Source organism: Acomys minous (genome assembly GCF_964271855.1).
Source record: "Acomys minous genome assembly, chromosome: 1".
Lineage (NCBI taxonomy): Eukaryota > Metazoa > Chordata > Mammalia > Rodentia > Muridae > Acomys > Acomys minous.
The window spans coordinates 44,653,312-44,669,542 of NC_140483.1; positions in this window are offsets into that span (position 1 = coordinate 44,653,312).

A 16,231-nucleotide genomic window follows, 5' to 3' on the forward strand; every position below is an offset into this window, starting at 1 on the left:
TCTACATGTAGAAAAGAAGTACTCTGTAGGAACTTCACAGTTTATTTAGGAAATGACAGATAGGACCAGACTGAGGAGAATTAGACACAGACCTCAAAGAACTATACCTCAAAGTATTAGGAAATAACATCTAATTATTTTTAAATTGACCACAATTTTCAAGTTTAAAACTACAGCAATGCCAAAGCTACCAAAATAATTTTCAATTTTGAAGATTAAAATGATATTCTTTATATGTTCTTCTCTTAGACTGGGATCCAACAAGTAAAAAGACAATGCTAAGTATTAATTAACTAAAGTAGATATTGTTTTATGCTATTCTATCTTCAAATTGAATTTCTCTACTTCTCATTTTTCCGAACTGCTATATAGGAAGCAGTCTGTATATCAATAACACCTGTTATTAATTATAAGCTAGGGCTCTTTTAAAACCTTCCCTAAATTCAAATGTCTTGCTAATATATAAATGAGACCATTGCAATCTGCAAATTATTCTCAATGGACTTGACAGCTTTTCCAAATGCTTCTGCTAAAACAGTCTTTGAACTTATAAAAATACTCTTCATCAAGAAAATTATTGAACAGATAACTAAAGTAAGTAATTTTTCTAGGTCAGGAAATTCATTTATCTCATTGTGTATCCAACATCTTAACATGTCGTAACATGATTTCTTTGAAGATGTAGCAGCAGCTTGTCATTTTATCTTGAAGCAAGGGATTAATATTTCTTAAGGTACCTGAATCTTTCATAAAGTTTTACGGGATTGTTTTTGAAAATTACTCTTTACAGTGTTTTAGGCTTTCTCTAAAATGATCTGTTGTCCGATTTAATGAATATGTGAATAAGGCTCCCAAAAGCCAGGTAAAAGAGGTTCTGCTGTTATGTCAGTGCTTACTCAATAACTTTAGACAGACAGGCCTTGATGAGAGAGGTGTAAATTATGCGTGGGTTCAACTATAGGATGTTCCTGTGCCAGGATGATGTAGCTACTGTCATGGCTAAGTACCCAATATATGAATGAAAGAGAAAGTGGTGTACTCTACATTCATATACTGTAAATTGTCAGCAACCCTTGGGTTCCTTTATCTCAGTGATGGTAATGTTTTGTTCTCATACATGAGTACATGTTTCTTATGGCCAACAGTTTTTCTCCCAGAACTATAAACATATACTTAAAAAAAACACTCTGCCTTATTGACACAGTATTACATACAAAGTAGTTACCATGGGACACTTCTACTATGAGAAAATTTCAGCAATAGGCTCACACCTATAAATTTCCTGACAACCATGTTTTACCAATGAAAAGACAATATTTTCCAAAATTATTAATACCTTGATATATTATACTTATGAGAACATATAAAAGAAAATCATCTTTTGAGGTCAAGATACCATCCTGAACTAATTACTTACCTTCTTCATATAGCAATCCATGTATGATAATCTTTCCTCCGTGACTGAAGTGCAAGGTTCCAACAACTAAGAGGACTGCAAGTCAAATTACCTGCAAAAGTGCTTGTTTTCCTTCTGGTCCTATAATGTTGAGCTTAATAAATTAATTCCATCCCCAAGGGAGAAATGTTTCCACCAGGAGACATGGTCATGGTTGCATTAAATTGGATGTCCAGATTGCTCCTGGCCATTTGGTCTCCTCATGCTGCTATCATCAGCAGGAAGTAAAAGCGGTTCCTGTAGAAGCTGGAGCCATTGATCAATCACTTCCAGAGCTCATTGATTCAATCCTAGCAGCTGCTCAAACTGCCTCGCAGCTCTGAGGATTCTACTGTTCTCCGCATTTATTCAGTTTTCTCCTAAAATGGATAGACCGCCATTTTGAGCCCATACATGCTACCGCTTTCAACAGATGTAAGAAAGTTCATTTCTTGCCTCCAGTTCAGGCAAAATGAGAGATAGAAATATTCCATTTGAAAATGAAGAGGCTTTGGTTAACTACTATCAATATAGTCATTTTTACATGGTAGATTTAGATCCAAGAGAAGATGCCATGTTTATATATAAAACAGGATCACTGTAACAATCAAAACTTAAGTGTTATTTTACACCTTGAATTACAGAAATATCCTAAAGAGATCATTTCAGAAAAGTAAATTCCTTTGATACTTTTACAACACTGTGAGCAAATATCCAGCATAAGTTTCTCCGAAGACAAAGCTTATCTTGCTCATGAGCTCAGAGGGTTTTCTTCATGACTGTTTTGTGCCACTGGCTCCAAAAGAACATCAAAGTGAGTGTAGCATGTCCTGAAGGAATGTCCTTCATTCACAAATTACAGGAAGCCGACTGAAAGAAGTGGCCTAGGGATGAGGTGGAACCTTGTCGGACGTGTTACCAGAGTCCTATGCCCTCCAATTATACCCTGCATACTTAGTAAGCATAGCCTACCAAAATGTGCTACCATAAGGGACATTTCTTGTTTAAACCAGAACATTTTTAGTTGTGTAAACATTATTGCAATATTATTTGATTTTTTTGAAAAGAAAAGAATTTCTACTCCCACCTTGGTATAAACTAAAATATTAATCTGGAGACTCTAATTACTATGAAACAACAGAAATAATGTTATTTCTAAGACTCTTCATATAACTTACTGTTTTCAACATCATTTTTAAATTCTCTCTTGTGTTTTGGTCTCCTTAATTTTTATTTGTTTATTTTTGTGTTTCCAAAATTGGAAATATATCCCAAACCATTCTGTTACATTATGTCACACTAACATAGAGTCTTTATAATCTGTGATAATTTTTAAACTTTAAACTCTCATTGTACGGACCAATTTTTGTACATTATTTCTACTATTGCATGTTTGAAAATACTTGTAATTGACTTTCATTTATAGTGGTTTTATTTCTGCTACCTTATCAAAACCCTTGGGCATCAAAAGTTACCAACCCCCTCAAAAAAAAAAAAAAAAAAAAAAAAAAAAAGACCATAGATGCTCCCAAGGTACATTGTAAATAAATTATATAATCTCAAAATTTTTTTTACCTCTTCCTCAGCTCTTCGATGGAATTGTTTTATACCACCAAGATATTTATTTAATGTATATAATCTATCTTCACTTGCTAACTAAAATAAGTATAAACTTTAATAATATCTTTGTATAAAGTGTTTGAAGGATATTTATGTAATACTTTATAGTTTCAGAACTAATTAGGAATACTCCAGTTAAGACTAACAAAAAATATAAAAAACTTCAAACATCAATAATTTATAAGATTTTTTAGAGCCATCAGGCATCACATGTCTTTTAATACTCCCTGCTTCTCTAGGCTTACTAATCTACATTATGAATTAGTAGAAAGTATATAAAATTAGATATTTAACATATTTATAAAGAAATTTGTCTTTCATCAAACACTCATAAAATGCTACATAGTGTTAGTTTGCATTTTCTTTTATTTATTTATTTATTTATTTATTTATTTATTTATTTTTTAGTTTGCATTTTCAATTTTTGCTTCCCCATCTTTATCGCTATTTTTTGCTATTCAGTACTACAATTCTGAGACTTAAATATGAATATAAATAGTAATATTGAATATTTCTTTACAAAAATGAAAACAGAAAAGCTAATTTTGTTTTAATGCTATTTTCCAAGCTTCAGTTATGATTGACTGTTTTTTTTCCTTAATTATTCTAAAAATAGATATTGCTTTTTCTGATATTTCAGTTAGTTGAAATTCTTTAAATCGTTTACTGTATTTCACGTGATAAGTGAAATATTCCTCATGTATTATGCTACTTTCAATATAGAAGTACACTTTTAGAAAACAACTTGACGTAAAATATTATTGAGCACTGATTTTAAAACAGGAAAACTACTCTATAAGGAAATGTCATTAATTTTAGCTGTCTTGATACATATTGTCTCCTCCTTGTTATTGGATCTCCCTGTTTCACTCACCTCTTCACCCATCCATAACTACCTGCATTATTTTTCTTTCTAAGGTGATCTATCTGTCCTTTAGTCTATACCCAACCTCTACAGACTGTAGCTTGGCTATCATTTACTTAACAGCAAATATCAACCTATAAGTGATACCATAATTGGCATTCTAGGTCTTGGTTACCTCACTTAGGATAATATTTTTCAAGTTCTCTCCATTTGCCTGTCAATTTCATGACTTTTTAAATAGCTGAGTCATACTCCATTGTGTAAATACAGCACATTTTCTTTATCCATCAATCTATGGAAGAAAATCTAGGTTGTATAAAATGTTTTTAATCTTATTTTTATTTTATGTGAATGGATGTTCTGCCTACATGTCTGCCTGTATCCATGTGTGTACTGGATCCCCTGGACTGGAGTTACAAAGGGCTGTGAGCTGTCAATTTGGTGTTGGCCATTGAACACATCCTCTGAAAAAGCAACCAGTTCTCTTAATGCCTGAGCCATCTCTCCAGCCCTAAATGAATCGTTGTGTAATTGCTTTTGTCAATTTATACCAAACATCCATGTCTTGGTGAACAAAATATCCTCAAAATTGTTCACTGCAAAATAAGTAGAGAATAAGATGTAATTAACAATCCACTAAACATTACATCCTATAAACTATACCATCTTATCTTTGGAAAGATTCTTTACTGTTCTCAATGAAATAGTCCCCCTTTATGTGATTCTATTGTGGATGTTGAGAAATCAGACCTCTCCTTTCCTCTCATATTACAGAATCATCTCTATCAGCAATCTCTTAATTGATTCGTTTCCAGATTCTAGCTGATGTGCTTCTCAGGTCAAAACAAGCCTCCGTCACAGAGGTCCTGATAACTCTGCTTAAATGTCTACTAACAGCCACAGCCCGACAAGCATAGATTTTGTACAACTATGGAAACACAGTCATGTCCAAATACTTAAGCTTTTGGGGGGATGAAAGATAGATTTTTTAAGAGATGGGGCTCCTTTTATATATATTCTAGATCACCCTCCAAGTGCTTTGTCTAGTTTAGCCTGGCCTTCAGTTGGCAATGTACCTGCTTCAACTCCTGACTGATAGCATCTGTGTGCTAACTCATCCAGGTTGGCTAACGTATTTATAACTCAATGAAGCAATAGGACTAGAACCTAGACAAGTATGGGACTAAAGAAAACATTTTCCTTACAATCTCAGGAATAGAAAAATAAACTATTAATGACAAGGCAATGGAATTTTAACTAGTTGTGCAGAATTAAGATGCAAAAACCTAAGAGCCCTAAGGATGGTTCACATCTTCAGACCTGTATAATAAAAAGGCCAATAAAATGTTAGCATAGAGAATGCAAGTCGTCTGAGGCAGATTTTAGTAGTTGAAAGCATTTGAGACATTGTGCCAAATACTCTGATTATTGAAGTAAGAGTTGAAATATTCTATGTTAACTAGATAAAAAAAGCTTAAGGGTAAAGATGTCCCTGACTGAAAAACTTGCCCTCAAGAGGAATGTAAGCCTGAATTGAGAACAAACGTAGCACATACACTTTAATATTTTCAAAAATGATGACTAAAGGTTAACATGCATAAAACAGATTTAGGGGAAATTATAACTCATGGAAATTACCACTGTTGCATTATTCTATGTCATATCATTGATGAAAATGGCATGGAAGTATAAAATGAACTGTGTGGCACTGATCCTAATCTTCATATTGGGATCGTGAGATACTATGGTAAGTATTCCAATGAGGTTGACGATTACACAGAAATGATCAACGGTCTTTAGTAGTTTAAAGAAAAAAGCTGTGAAAACACAAACATTCTTCTAGAGACTCTCTGTGTAAGGAATTAATCATGTTCTGAAAAAGTGAAATTGTGAGTGTATTGTTTGACATGAGCCAGCTGCCATAGATCAGTGTCTCAGACCCACTGGAAATCTGTAATTCCTTCTCAGATTTATGTTCAGAGGAATCTGCAAAGCCTTCCTCTGGTCCAAATGTGAATGCTGGCAGAGTATGCATGCACAAGTGATTGTGAAAAATTGTCCAGACTATGCAAATCTAGCATCGGCAGCTTTCTCTGTAGTGGTTATATTACTAGTATGCCCTAATAATGTTTATTATTAATCTATAAGTGTTATTATGGCAATATTTTCTAACCTGCTAGCCATCAATCAAGACTGCTATATTTAAAAATAGCCTTAGTTAACCTGGAACATGGCAGATATTAATACTCTAAACTATTTCCTATAGTGGGGCAGTCCCATGCCATCTGCTTCTAATAATTTCTGTCAAGCTACCTCCCATCCATAATCCCAAATATTTGCTGTTCTTCATCTGGGCTAAGTCTCTATCCATGCAGGTCATGTGCTTCTCTTCCATCTAACCCATGCTGGCCTTCTTCTCCTCTCCTCTCTTTTTAATAATTAGCATCAAAGTACATCAGACCAACCCCCAACATTTCTCCTTTGGAATGACCGTGGCCTGAGATTGCTCATCAACAGAGCCCTTCTCCTAAGATGAGGCAGCCATTCCCCAGGACCCACACATAGTAAGCATGCTGAGATTCCAGGTTGGTGCATAGTTGGTACCACTTGATCAGAGGACCATAGCACACCTTATCCGACTTCATTCTTTTGCCACCACAGACAGGTTTCCTGACTCAAGCCATGAGAGAAGCAGTGCCTGTGAAGGAGATACTCAACACTGGAAATATCCTATGCCTGATTCATTTATTAAAAATATGTGACTTTAAATTTGACGCCATCATACATCAGTAGATAGAAATAATTAAGTTCTTTATCTTAGAGAGTTATATAGTAAATTGATAAAAATAAAAAACTGGAAATATTTTCATTGTACACAATAAAAAATAGCTCAGTAACATATTTTAGATAAAAGAAGGAATGCACATAATACTTTCTGATTCTTATCATTTAGCAGCTTCATAGCGTATGGATAGATAAATGTGCTCAAATATTCATACAAGTTGATTTTTAAACTCTGGAAGATAAAAGTTCTTCTTAAGTTATTTAAGCTGTTCCCTAGGAGTGGAAAAAGATACCACCCCTCAAAACTGTTCTCAGACATGAGCTTCTGCAAAATGACTACCAGTGTTATGATGAGAAGAGTGGAACACTTCAAGCTCTATTTAAATTATGTTCTTGACTTCTTTCGTGTCTAATTTATGTTCATCTTCCTGTAGAAATTTATAATAAACATCTTTTGCTTCAGAATTTGTTAGTAAATTTGTAAGAGCAAACATGAGGCAGTAGAGTCTTAGAAAAAAAAGATCAATTAATTTAAAAACCACCAGCATAAAATATTTAGAGTATATTCTTAAGGGCTTAGAACACAGAGTGATTCAACCAAAGCAACTTATGTTTTATTTGCAAAGATTTGTTATTTGTTTAAATATTAATATAGTGGTTTTATCCAATTTTTCAAAAATAGATCAGAGACAGGGTCTCTCAAAGGAGAGCAGGAAACTTGTGAACTGTTAAGAAAACTGTAATCGTAACATTCGAGGTGCTACCTCTGTCTTTGCTTTAGACTCTATCAATATTCATGACTGAGCGGATATAGATGTGTTCACCAAGAATGATCACATTTGGATAAACGAAGCAAATGCTGCATGTTTCTTTGCATGTGAAACATGAATAATATTGTACAATGGAGTATTTTTAAATAAATAAGTTATAAATGCCAATAACTTCATGGTGAATTCATTCATCACATTTTAATTTAAATTAAATTAAAAATAGAGTAACCTCCTATAGAAAGTATGTTTAAAAGCATATAGTTAAAATTCATGTACTCTAACATTTTACTTTTATGTGGGTATGCTACAGATCTCATTTTCTCTTTTTTAAAAGAAGTATATAAACTACAACCTCATTTGATTCTATATAAGTCTACAGCAAAATATGCTGTGTCATTTTACAGCAATTAATGGAAACAATAAAGTTACACTAATTATTGTGATTCATAGGACAATTTTTCTTTCATTGTTCTATTAAATATGTACCTTTTCTTTATACCAAGTTCCAGGATATTTATGGAGAACATACTAGAAAACACCCCTTATTGAAGTTTTGCTTAAAAGTCTTTAATTTTAGTGCTGGCCTAAAGTTGGTTTCATATGTTTTTAAATTTACAAGTGCAGAACGTATATATATATATATATATATACTTGTGTGTAAATTCTGTAATGCCATATCTGCTCTGATGATATAGTTGTGTGTGTGCCTCTATCTAATCAATAACTGAACACATACATAAACTATCAGTTGAACAACAAAGAATTTGATGTCTTTGAAAGGACTTGAAGGTCAAAATTTTAAGTTGACAAGGATTTCTCAAAACAAACTAGAAAATCTTTACCTAGAGATATATGGATTAGAACTACATTTGATTATTGAGCTGCTATGCTTAGGAGAATATTTTTGTAGGATTATTGAGTAATATTTATAGTTTCCTTTTTACTTCCAGCAAAGGCTTTAGCCATTATCAAAGTCCCATTTTTTAAACTATGTAGTTAAATAATGCAAATGCCAAGTTAACCACGAATTGAAAATGCAACATATAATTACTTCATTCAACAATTTGTATTGATGATTGCAGTGGTCATAGTGATAATTTAGAAACCATTCCAATTGCAGGAAAAGGGACAACATAGAAAGTTGGCTGTACTTTTCCATCATTGCCCTGGGATTCCTGATTGCAGCTGTCACTGACAGGGACACTAAAGGCCTTATTTGGAATTTCATACAGCAATGTATAAAGACAAGGGATTCCATGTGGACTAAGGAACTTGTCACACTCTTCTACCAACTCACAGAGCCACATGCATGGAGATACTGTCTATATACCTCTAAGGGCTACAAAGTGCATAATTTTTAGACCACTCATCTCAATATTTAACAGTTACTATCTCCTTACTGAATTTTGTGTGTGCTTAAGATGAGAGGGAATAATTATACATTTTATACATATTTTATATTTAAGGGTACCATAATATGGTGCCAACATAGAGCCTAAACACTAGGTGTTAGCATCTTTAGTATAGGAAAGTACTCAGCATTGCTGCTAAAGGAGAAAGATAAACACCAACACAGGTACAAATCCTTTGATAGAAAATTGCTGCTTGCAATATATGCTAGTGCAATAGTGATACAAAGCTTGTGAGAGTAACCAACTAGTACTCAAACCCTTACAAAAATCAATTGTATATATATGGGTGTATGTATATATGTATATATGTATGTATATATGCACATACATGCATATGTGTTTAAATATATATACTTGTGCTTATGTGTGTGTATGTAAGTATAATGTACGAATAAGGAAAAGCATAACCTTCTCCAAATAATTTTTATTTTTATTGCAAAAATGTTTTATTGTAAATATTATCCTTATATACAGTCACTCAACTGTACAATAGCATGCTAAAAATTAGGTGTGTTAGTAACCTGTAACTTAGTAGTGATTTATCAATCTTTCTCTTAGCTTCCTGGAAATCAACAACTTTAAATTACACATACCAGTGACTTCTTAAGGTAATTATCTTTATGTCCTTGTCTTGTTTCACTTAGCATGATGTATTTACAAGTTCCATCTGTGATGTCACAAATGACAGAACCCAAACTTTACATAACTTTGAGTAACCCCATTTCGTTTGAGTACCACATAATTTGTATTCATTTCTCTGATAAACACTTTTTTCTTTACATTTGTTAGTTGCTGTGACTACAGCAGCAATTTTAAAGGGAATCCTCAAACAACAGAGGAGTTTCAGAAATTTTCTCAACATATGTATTTTAATTCCTTTGGCTCATATACCCATTAGTAAGACCATTTCCTTCACAGCTCTTTTTTATTTTGAATAATTCTCAATTTGCTTTCATGAAAAGCTGCCTTGATTTCTCTTAACACCAAAAGCATGTTGAAGTTTAATTTTCTTTACATCATTGCCTGCACTGTTAGATTTCTGAATAAAGATATTTTAACTGCACTGTGATGCTATATTGCCATAGATTTTTTTCATTGTTTCACACCATGTTAAGCACATTATCAGGAATTTATTAAGCAAGTACACACCTTCTTTTCAGTAAATATAGTTAGACCTGCTTCCCACTTTTTTCCTTTAAATGATTTTTTAATTAATTAAATTATTTATTCACTTTACATCCTGGTCATAGACCTCTACCTCATCTCCTCCAAATCTCACCCTCCTTCGTCTCTCCTCCCTACGCTATTCCTCAGAAAAGTGGATCCCCCTACTGACCCCTCTGGCAGCTATCAAGTCACATCAGGGCCGAGCTCCCCCTCTTCCCCTGTGGCCTGGCAAGGCAGTCCCATCAGTAGGAAATGATCAAACGCAGCCAACAGAGTCCATCTCAAAGACAGCCACAGTTACCCTTACTAGTGGGCCCACATGAAGCTTGAGCTGCCCATTGGCTGCATCTATGTAGCTGACCTAGGTACAGTCCATGCATGGTTCTTGGTTGGTGCTTCAGACTCCGCTGGCCCCTCTGGGCCCTGGTTAGTTGGCTGTGTTAGTCTTCTTGTGGAGCTCTTGCCGCCTATATATCCTGTTATCCTCTGCACCACTTTTCCACTAGACTTCCGATGGACCAACCAATGTTTGGCTGTGAGTCGCAGCATCTGTTTCAAGTTGCTGCTGGGTGGAGTCCCTAAGAGAACAACTCTGATAAGCTCCTGTATGCAAGCATAGCAGAGTAGTGTTATCAGTGTCAGGGGTTGGCTCTCTTGCATGCAGTGGTACTTGGGTTGGGCCAGGCACTGGTTGGACGATCTGTCTTTTGCTCTATATGCTCTATCATTTTTCCTGAACATCTTACAGGCAGGATAAGTTTTGGATTACAGTTTTTGTGGTTAGGTTGCTGTTCTCCTCCTTCCACTAGGAGTCTTGTCTAGTTGGAAGGTGCACTCTTCAGTTTCCCATGTCTTAATGACATCATTAGGATTATTTTTATTTCTTTTTGAGGTATGTAAACACTGTGTACATTGGGATGAACTCCTCCTCAGATTTCAGCTCTCAAAGATTTCCCCACATTTTTCAGTGTGACTTCTTACCCTCGCACATTCCATAGATGTTTCCTGCTTTCGTGAAATTAGAAGTCTCATTTGTCTATCTTGCCTTGGCCACTTGCGCAGTTCAATGTCATTGTGTGTTGCTATTGTTTTCTGCTAAAAGGTTCATAAATTCACATGCTGCATTTAAGTTTCTAATACATTTAATTTTGTACGTATGTTGATGTATAAAGGTTCAGGATTCATTTTTTTTTCTGTATGAAATAAACATTGCTACCCACAAATGGAGCCATATTCTTTGTTAAGGTTTGAGAGAACTGTTCTTGCAATTCCATGCTACTGTATCTTTAGGTAGAAAATTACACATAGATTCTAATAAATCTAGATCACAGAGTGATTATAGTCATCACATCCATAAAGAGTTAGAATTTTAATGAACCTGGATACCAAAGCAATAATGATAAAAGAGAATAAAAGGGAAGTATTATATTACCTGACTTTAAAATATAAGACAAAGCTGTATTAATCAAACCAGCATGTTGCCAGAATTTAAATCTTGGGCACAGATCTATGTAACAGTTCAATGAGTCTAGAAGAAAATTCAGGCACTGCAGGAAAGCTCAACCTAAGAAAGAGTGCTAAGCATGGATAAGGGGGAAGCTGTCTTTTTAATAAATTGTGCTTTGAGTGAGATATGATTGTTAGTGCTTACATGCCATTACATATGTCTTTGGACTTTAACACTTCCTGGAGTTCAGAATTTTTACATTGTGCTGTTTAATTTGTATATTTCTAAACATGATATGAAGAGACTCACTGGTAGTTCACACATGTTAATTGCCATAATATCAATGAGTAAGACATTAGCTAGCACAACAAGTGTTTCAAATTATATTAGATAAATGAATTAACAAGTGTATTAATCTAAAATTCACAGATTTATAAAAATAAAAATTCTTTAAAATCTATGTTTATCCCATTGTAATTTTCAGACACTATTCTCCATCCTCTAAACCAATAATAATTATAACTTCTTTATATCAATTCCATAAAGAATTACGCACACCCCAAAATGTTTCCTGATGTTAATAACATCAACTTAAAATCAACAGAAATCTAGGTACATTAATGTTTGTGTTGTACTAAAACTATTTTATCAATCCCTTGATAATGAAGAAAATCAATATGGAATGTTTTTTGCTTTAAGTTGTTAATGTTTTCAGAAATGTTAATTTAGAAATTTAAATTTTGACTTTAAAAATAATGTGTTAAGGGTTTTCTTTGCAATGAAAATCTGTAAAAATAATGTTTAAAAATTTTACCATGACAACTGTTCAAGACACCTTTGTTATCTAGACATGAATAAAAACATAGTAATAGAAAATTGAGGCTTAAAATATTTTAATTATAAAATTTCATCAATGTGTAGCTGATATATAAATAGGACACAGTAATGAGTACAATTTAATGCTTGAATATATCCATACACCTGTGAGTCCATAAATCAACGTTAAAAAAAAATCACTCTAGATAACGTTTGAGTATGTTCAGTTTTATTTGTATAGAGAATACTTAGCATGAAATCTACCTTTTTCATAACAGTTGCTTGTGCATTCTGCAGTTTATTTCCTATATGTGTAACGTCAGTTCACAGACATACAGAACTTATTCATTTTACTTAACTAAGAATTGATGAATCACTAAGAACAAAAATTGATGAAATGTTCACACTCCCAAAGGGATATGTATAGTCAACACAATCGCCAACAAAAATGCCATGTTAGTTTTACAAATATTGAAAACTATCTTCATGTTATAGGGTGAAATATGCAAAATCAGTAGTATTTTAGTAGATACATTTCCCAGAATTTTCCAGAGTATTCTACATCTGAAGTTACATTGGTTTGAGAACAGAAGATGCCATTCATGGATCTTAGTTCCAAAGTAATCTTTCATAACATCATTAAGGCAAAAGGAAGATTCCTTAATTTTATGACTATTAAACAAATCAATCTAATTGGTTCATAAATGGTTATGTTACTACAACATAGTGATTATTTTAATAATACATACATACACATAGATAAGAAATGAAAAGTTATTCTTAAATAAACAGAACTACTTGCAGAATAGAATTCATGGGCTATTACAGTATCCAATTGCTTCATTTCAGTGTCACCCCAAGAATGCAGTCCTCTCTTGCTCTTCCACCCAGACCTTTGCACTGTTATTTCATTTTACTACAGCAACTGCCAAAAGCTCAGCTTTGCATAATAGGCTAATGTGATCAAAAGCATGTTAGTTTAATATAGTCCTGACACAGCAAGCTATCTACAACTAGCATTCTCATTGTCTGACAAATGCCAAGCATTATTGTTTTTCTCAAAATTTAAAATACTCCACAACATCTGAATTCTGATGTGGCTTCCTGGGGCACCTCAGAGCACAGCTGAGCACACTAGATTAAAAATAAAACTGCATGAGGGTTGCCAGCACTGAGAAGCTTGAATTCAGACATTAAAGAGAAGACCTCTGCAAGAACAAAAAATTTTCTTTCTTTCTTTTTCAGAGAAAGCATTGAGAGAGGCACAGAAGAAAAGCAAAAATGTTCCAGGAATACACTGTCTGTCTATTGTGAAGAGAGGCCAGGCAATGCAATACCTTACATTTCACACACATGCACATGTACACACACATGCGTGCGCACACGCACACACACACACACACACACACACACACACACACACACACAGGAAGGGGAGGAAAGAGAAAGAGACATACTCTTCCTCCTCTTCTTCCTTCTCCTCCTCCTCCTCCTCCTCCTCCTAATAATTGAATTTCTATTAGAATTAATTGCAAATAAAGTGAGCACATTTGGCACAGTGATGGACATAAGTATTCTCCTGACAGCAAAAGCCTAGGCATTTGGGCTTCTTTCACACATCTATAAACTCTGTGTTGAGCAACCACCTTGGACATACTTCTCTTCCCTATCTATCTCCCTCCTTGGCTTCCAATGAGGCTGAGAAGCCCCTCCCACTGGGGCTATATAGACAGTGCATATACCATATTATGTGGCACATGCACCATAAAATGGTATAGAGTGTCTGCTTATATTACTAAATAAGATGAAAACTATTTAGATTTCCTCTCACTTTAAAGTGGATTTTGTTCTGTTCCTCTTTTAGATTTTTTTCATTGTATTGTTATTAATGTCAGCGTTTATCAAAACTAGCTAATTATTTCATCATGAAGTAAAGAGTTTCATTAAAGGCTTACTACAGGGAAGTCCTCATCACCCCTCTTAAATCAATGAAGTATTTCAATAGCTTTTTTAATAGATATTTTCACGACACTGCTTAATTTACAGTTCACAATTGTTAAGCTATGATGTCTTGTTAAGTTAATCATTAGTGAATTAGGTCTGACTTTATTCTATTTTGTAATTGTATCAGTAAGCTTCTTTTATTTCTGATTCATTGCTCTGTTCAATAATCAAAGTTTGATGAAAAAAAAGTTGTATATGAAGATCTATGATTCAATTTTCACATTGCATATATGCTATTGTCCTGTATTCTGTTGAGAGTTTCTATAAATGTGTCTGCTTCAAATATATATATTAAACATAAAATATATAGAGATTGATTTCACCAGAAAATATCAGTCAGAAACCCATGAATATGGGAAGAAACAAATCTTGCAAGGAATGGATGACTATTGTTAAATGACTACACTTTAAAAATATTTTATTAATTTATTTGAATGTCACATTTGTTACAATCAGCTTTTAAATGAAATGTAACACACAGGAACACTGTCTTATGTGACAAGAAGAATTCAGTGAGACAACTACATTTAACAAAAAGATTTTGCAGATAATTCTAGAAATCCCCTAGCAATAAGGAGTGGTATTGTGTGCCTTCGTGTGTTTCATTGTCTCATGAGAAATGTAATGATTTAAACACAGACTTTTAGAAAAAGTTTTCAGCAAAAGAATTCTAAAGGCTTTGTTAACTACTGAAATCAAATTAGATATTGAAAGCAAGAAAATGACCAGAATATTAAAATATACATATAAATGAGAAAGATTCATCTACAAAAATTGTATTACATGATCTTCTAAAGAACTCATTAAAATGAGTATAAAATGATAAATTTATGTGTAGCAAATTTCCAAAACTATGTTTCAAGTCATAAGAGTGTGTGTGTGTATAATGCACACTCATATATTTATGTATATATACAAATACATACATGTCATCATGGATTCATTGCTGATGAAAGTTAAATGACAGAGCAATTTGTTTCCTGAAGGTTTCAATAGTCATAAACCAGAAGAGTCACACATTGCGTTACGACAGACTGTATTTTAAGAAACCAAGTCAAGGCCTGCATGGATTCCACAATACAGGGCTTCTAATAGATTTATTTATAATGCAAGTCTTCACTTACCAGGAAACTGGGACAGAGGAGAGGACATCCTATTGGGACTCTAGATGAGAGAAGCATGGGAGAATAGCAAAGTAGAAGGATCCAGAGGGTCCTAGAAACCTACAAGAAGAACATTATGATAGGCAGATTTGGGCCCAGGTGTCCCACTCAAACGATGGCACCAGCCAAGGACAATACAGGCCGTAAACTTCAAACCCCTACCCAGAGCTAGCCAATGGACAGGACATTCTCCACAGTTGAGTGGACAGTGGGGTATGACTTTCACACGTGTTCTGGTGCCTCATATTTGGCCATGTCCCTTGGAGGGGGAGACCTGGTGGCACTCAGAGGAAGGACAGCAGACTACCAAGAAGAGACTTGATACCCTATGAGCATATAAAGGGGGAGGAAATCCCCCAGGTATAGTCATAGGGAAAGGGAGTAAGGGGAAAACGGGAGGGAGGGAGGAATCAGAGGATACAAGGGATGGGATAACCATTGAGATGTCACAAGAATAAATTAATAAAAAAATAAAATAAAACAAAAAAAATAGCTTATAAGTGAGGACAATCTAGATGGCCACAAAAACTGATTCAATAACAGTGATTCTTTCTGAGAAATGAAACATTTTGGCATACTGATATAAACAAGATTGGCAAAAAGAAGTTAAGGCAATATATACTATACCTACATACAGAAAATGCATAGAAAATTGCAGAGGAAACAAACGCTAAACTATACTGAAAAAAAATCGGAAGTTACTCTGCACACTACCAGAGAAGATAAGCAAAAGATTTTTTAATTAATT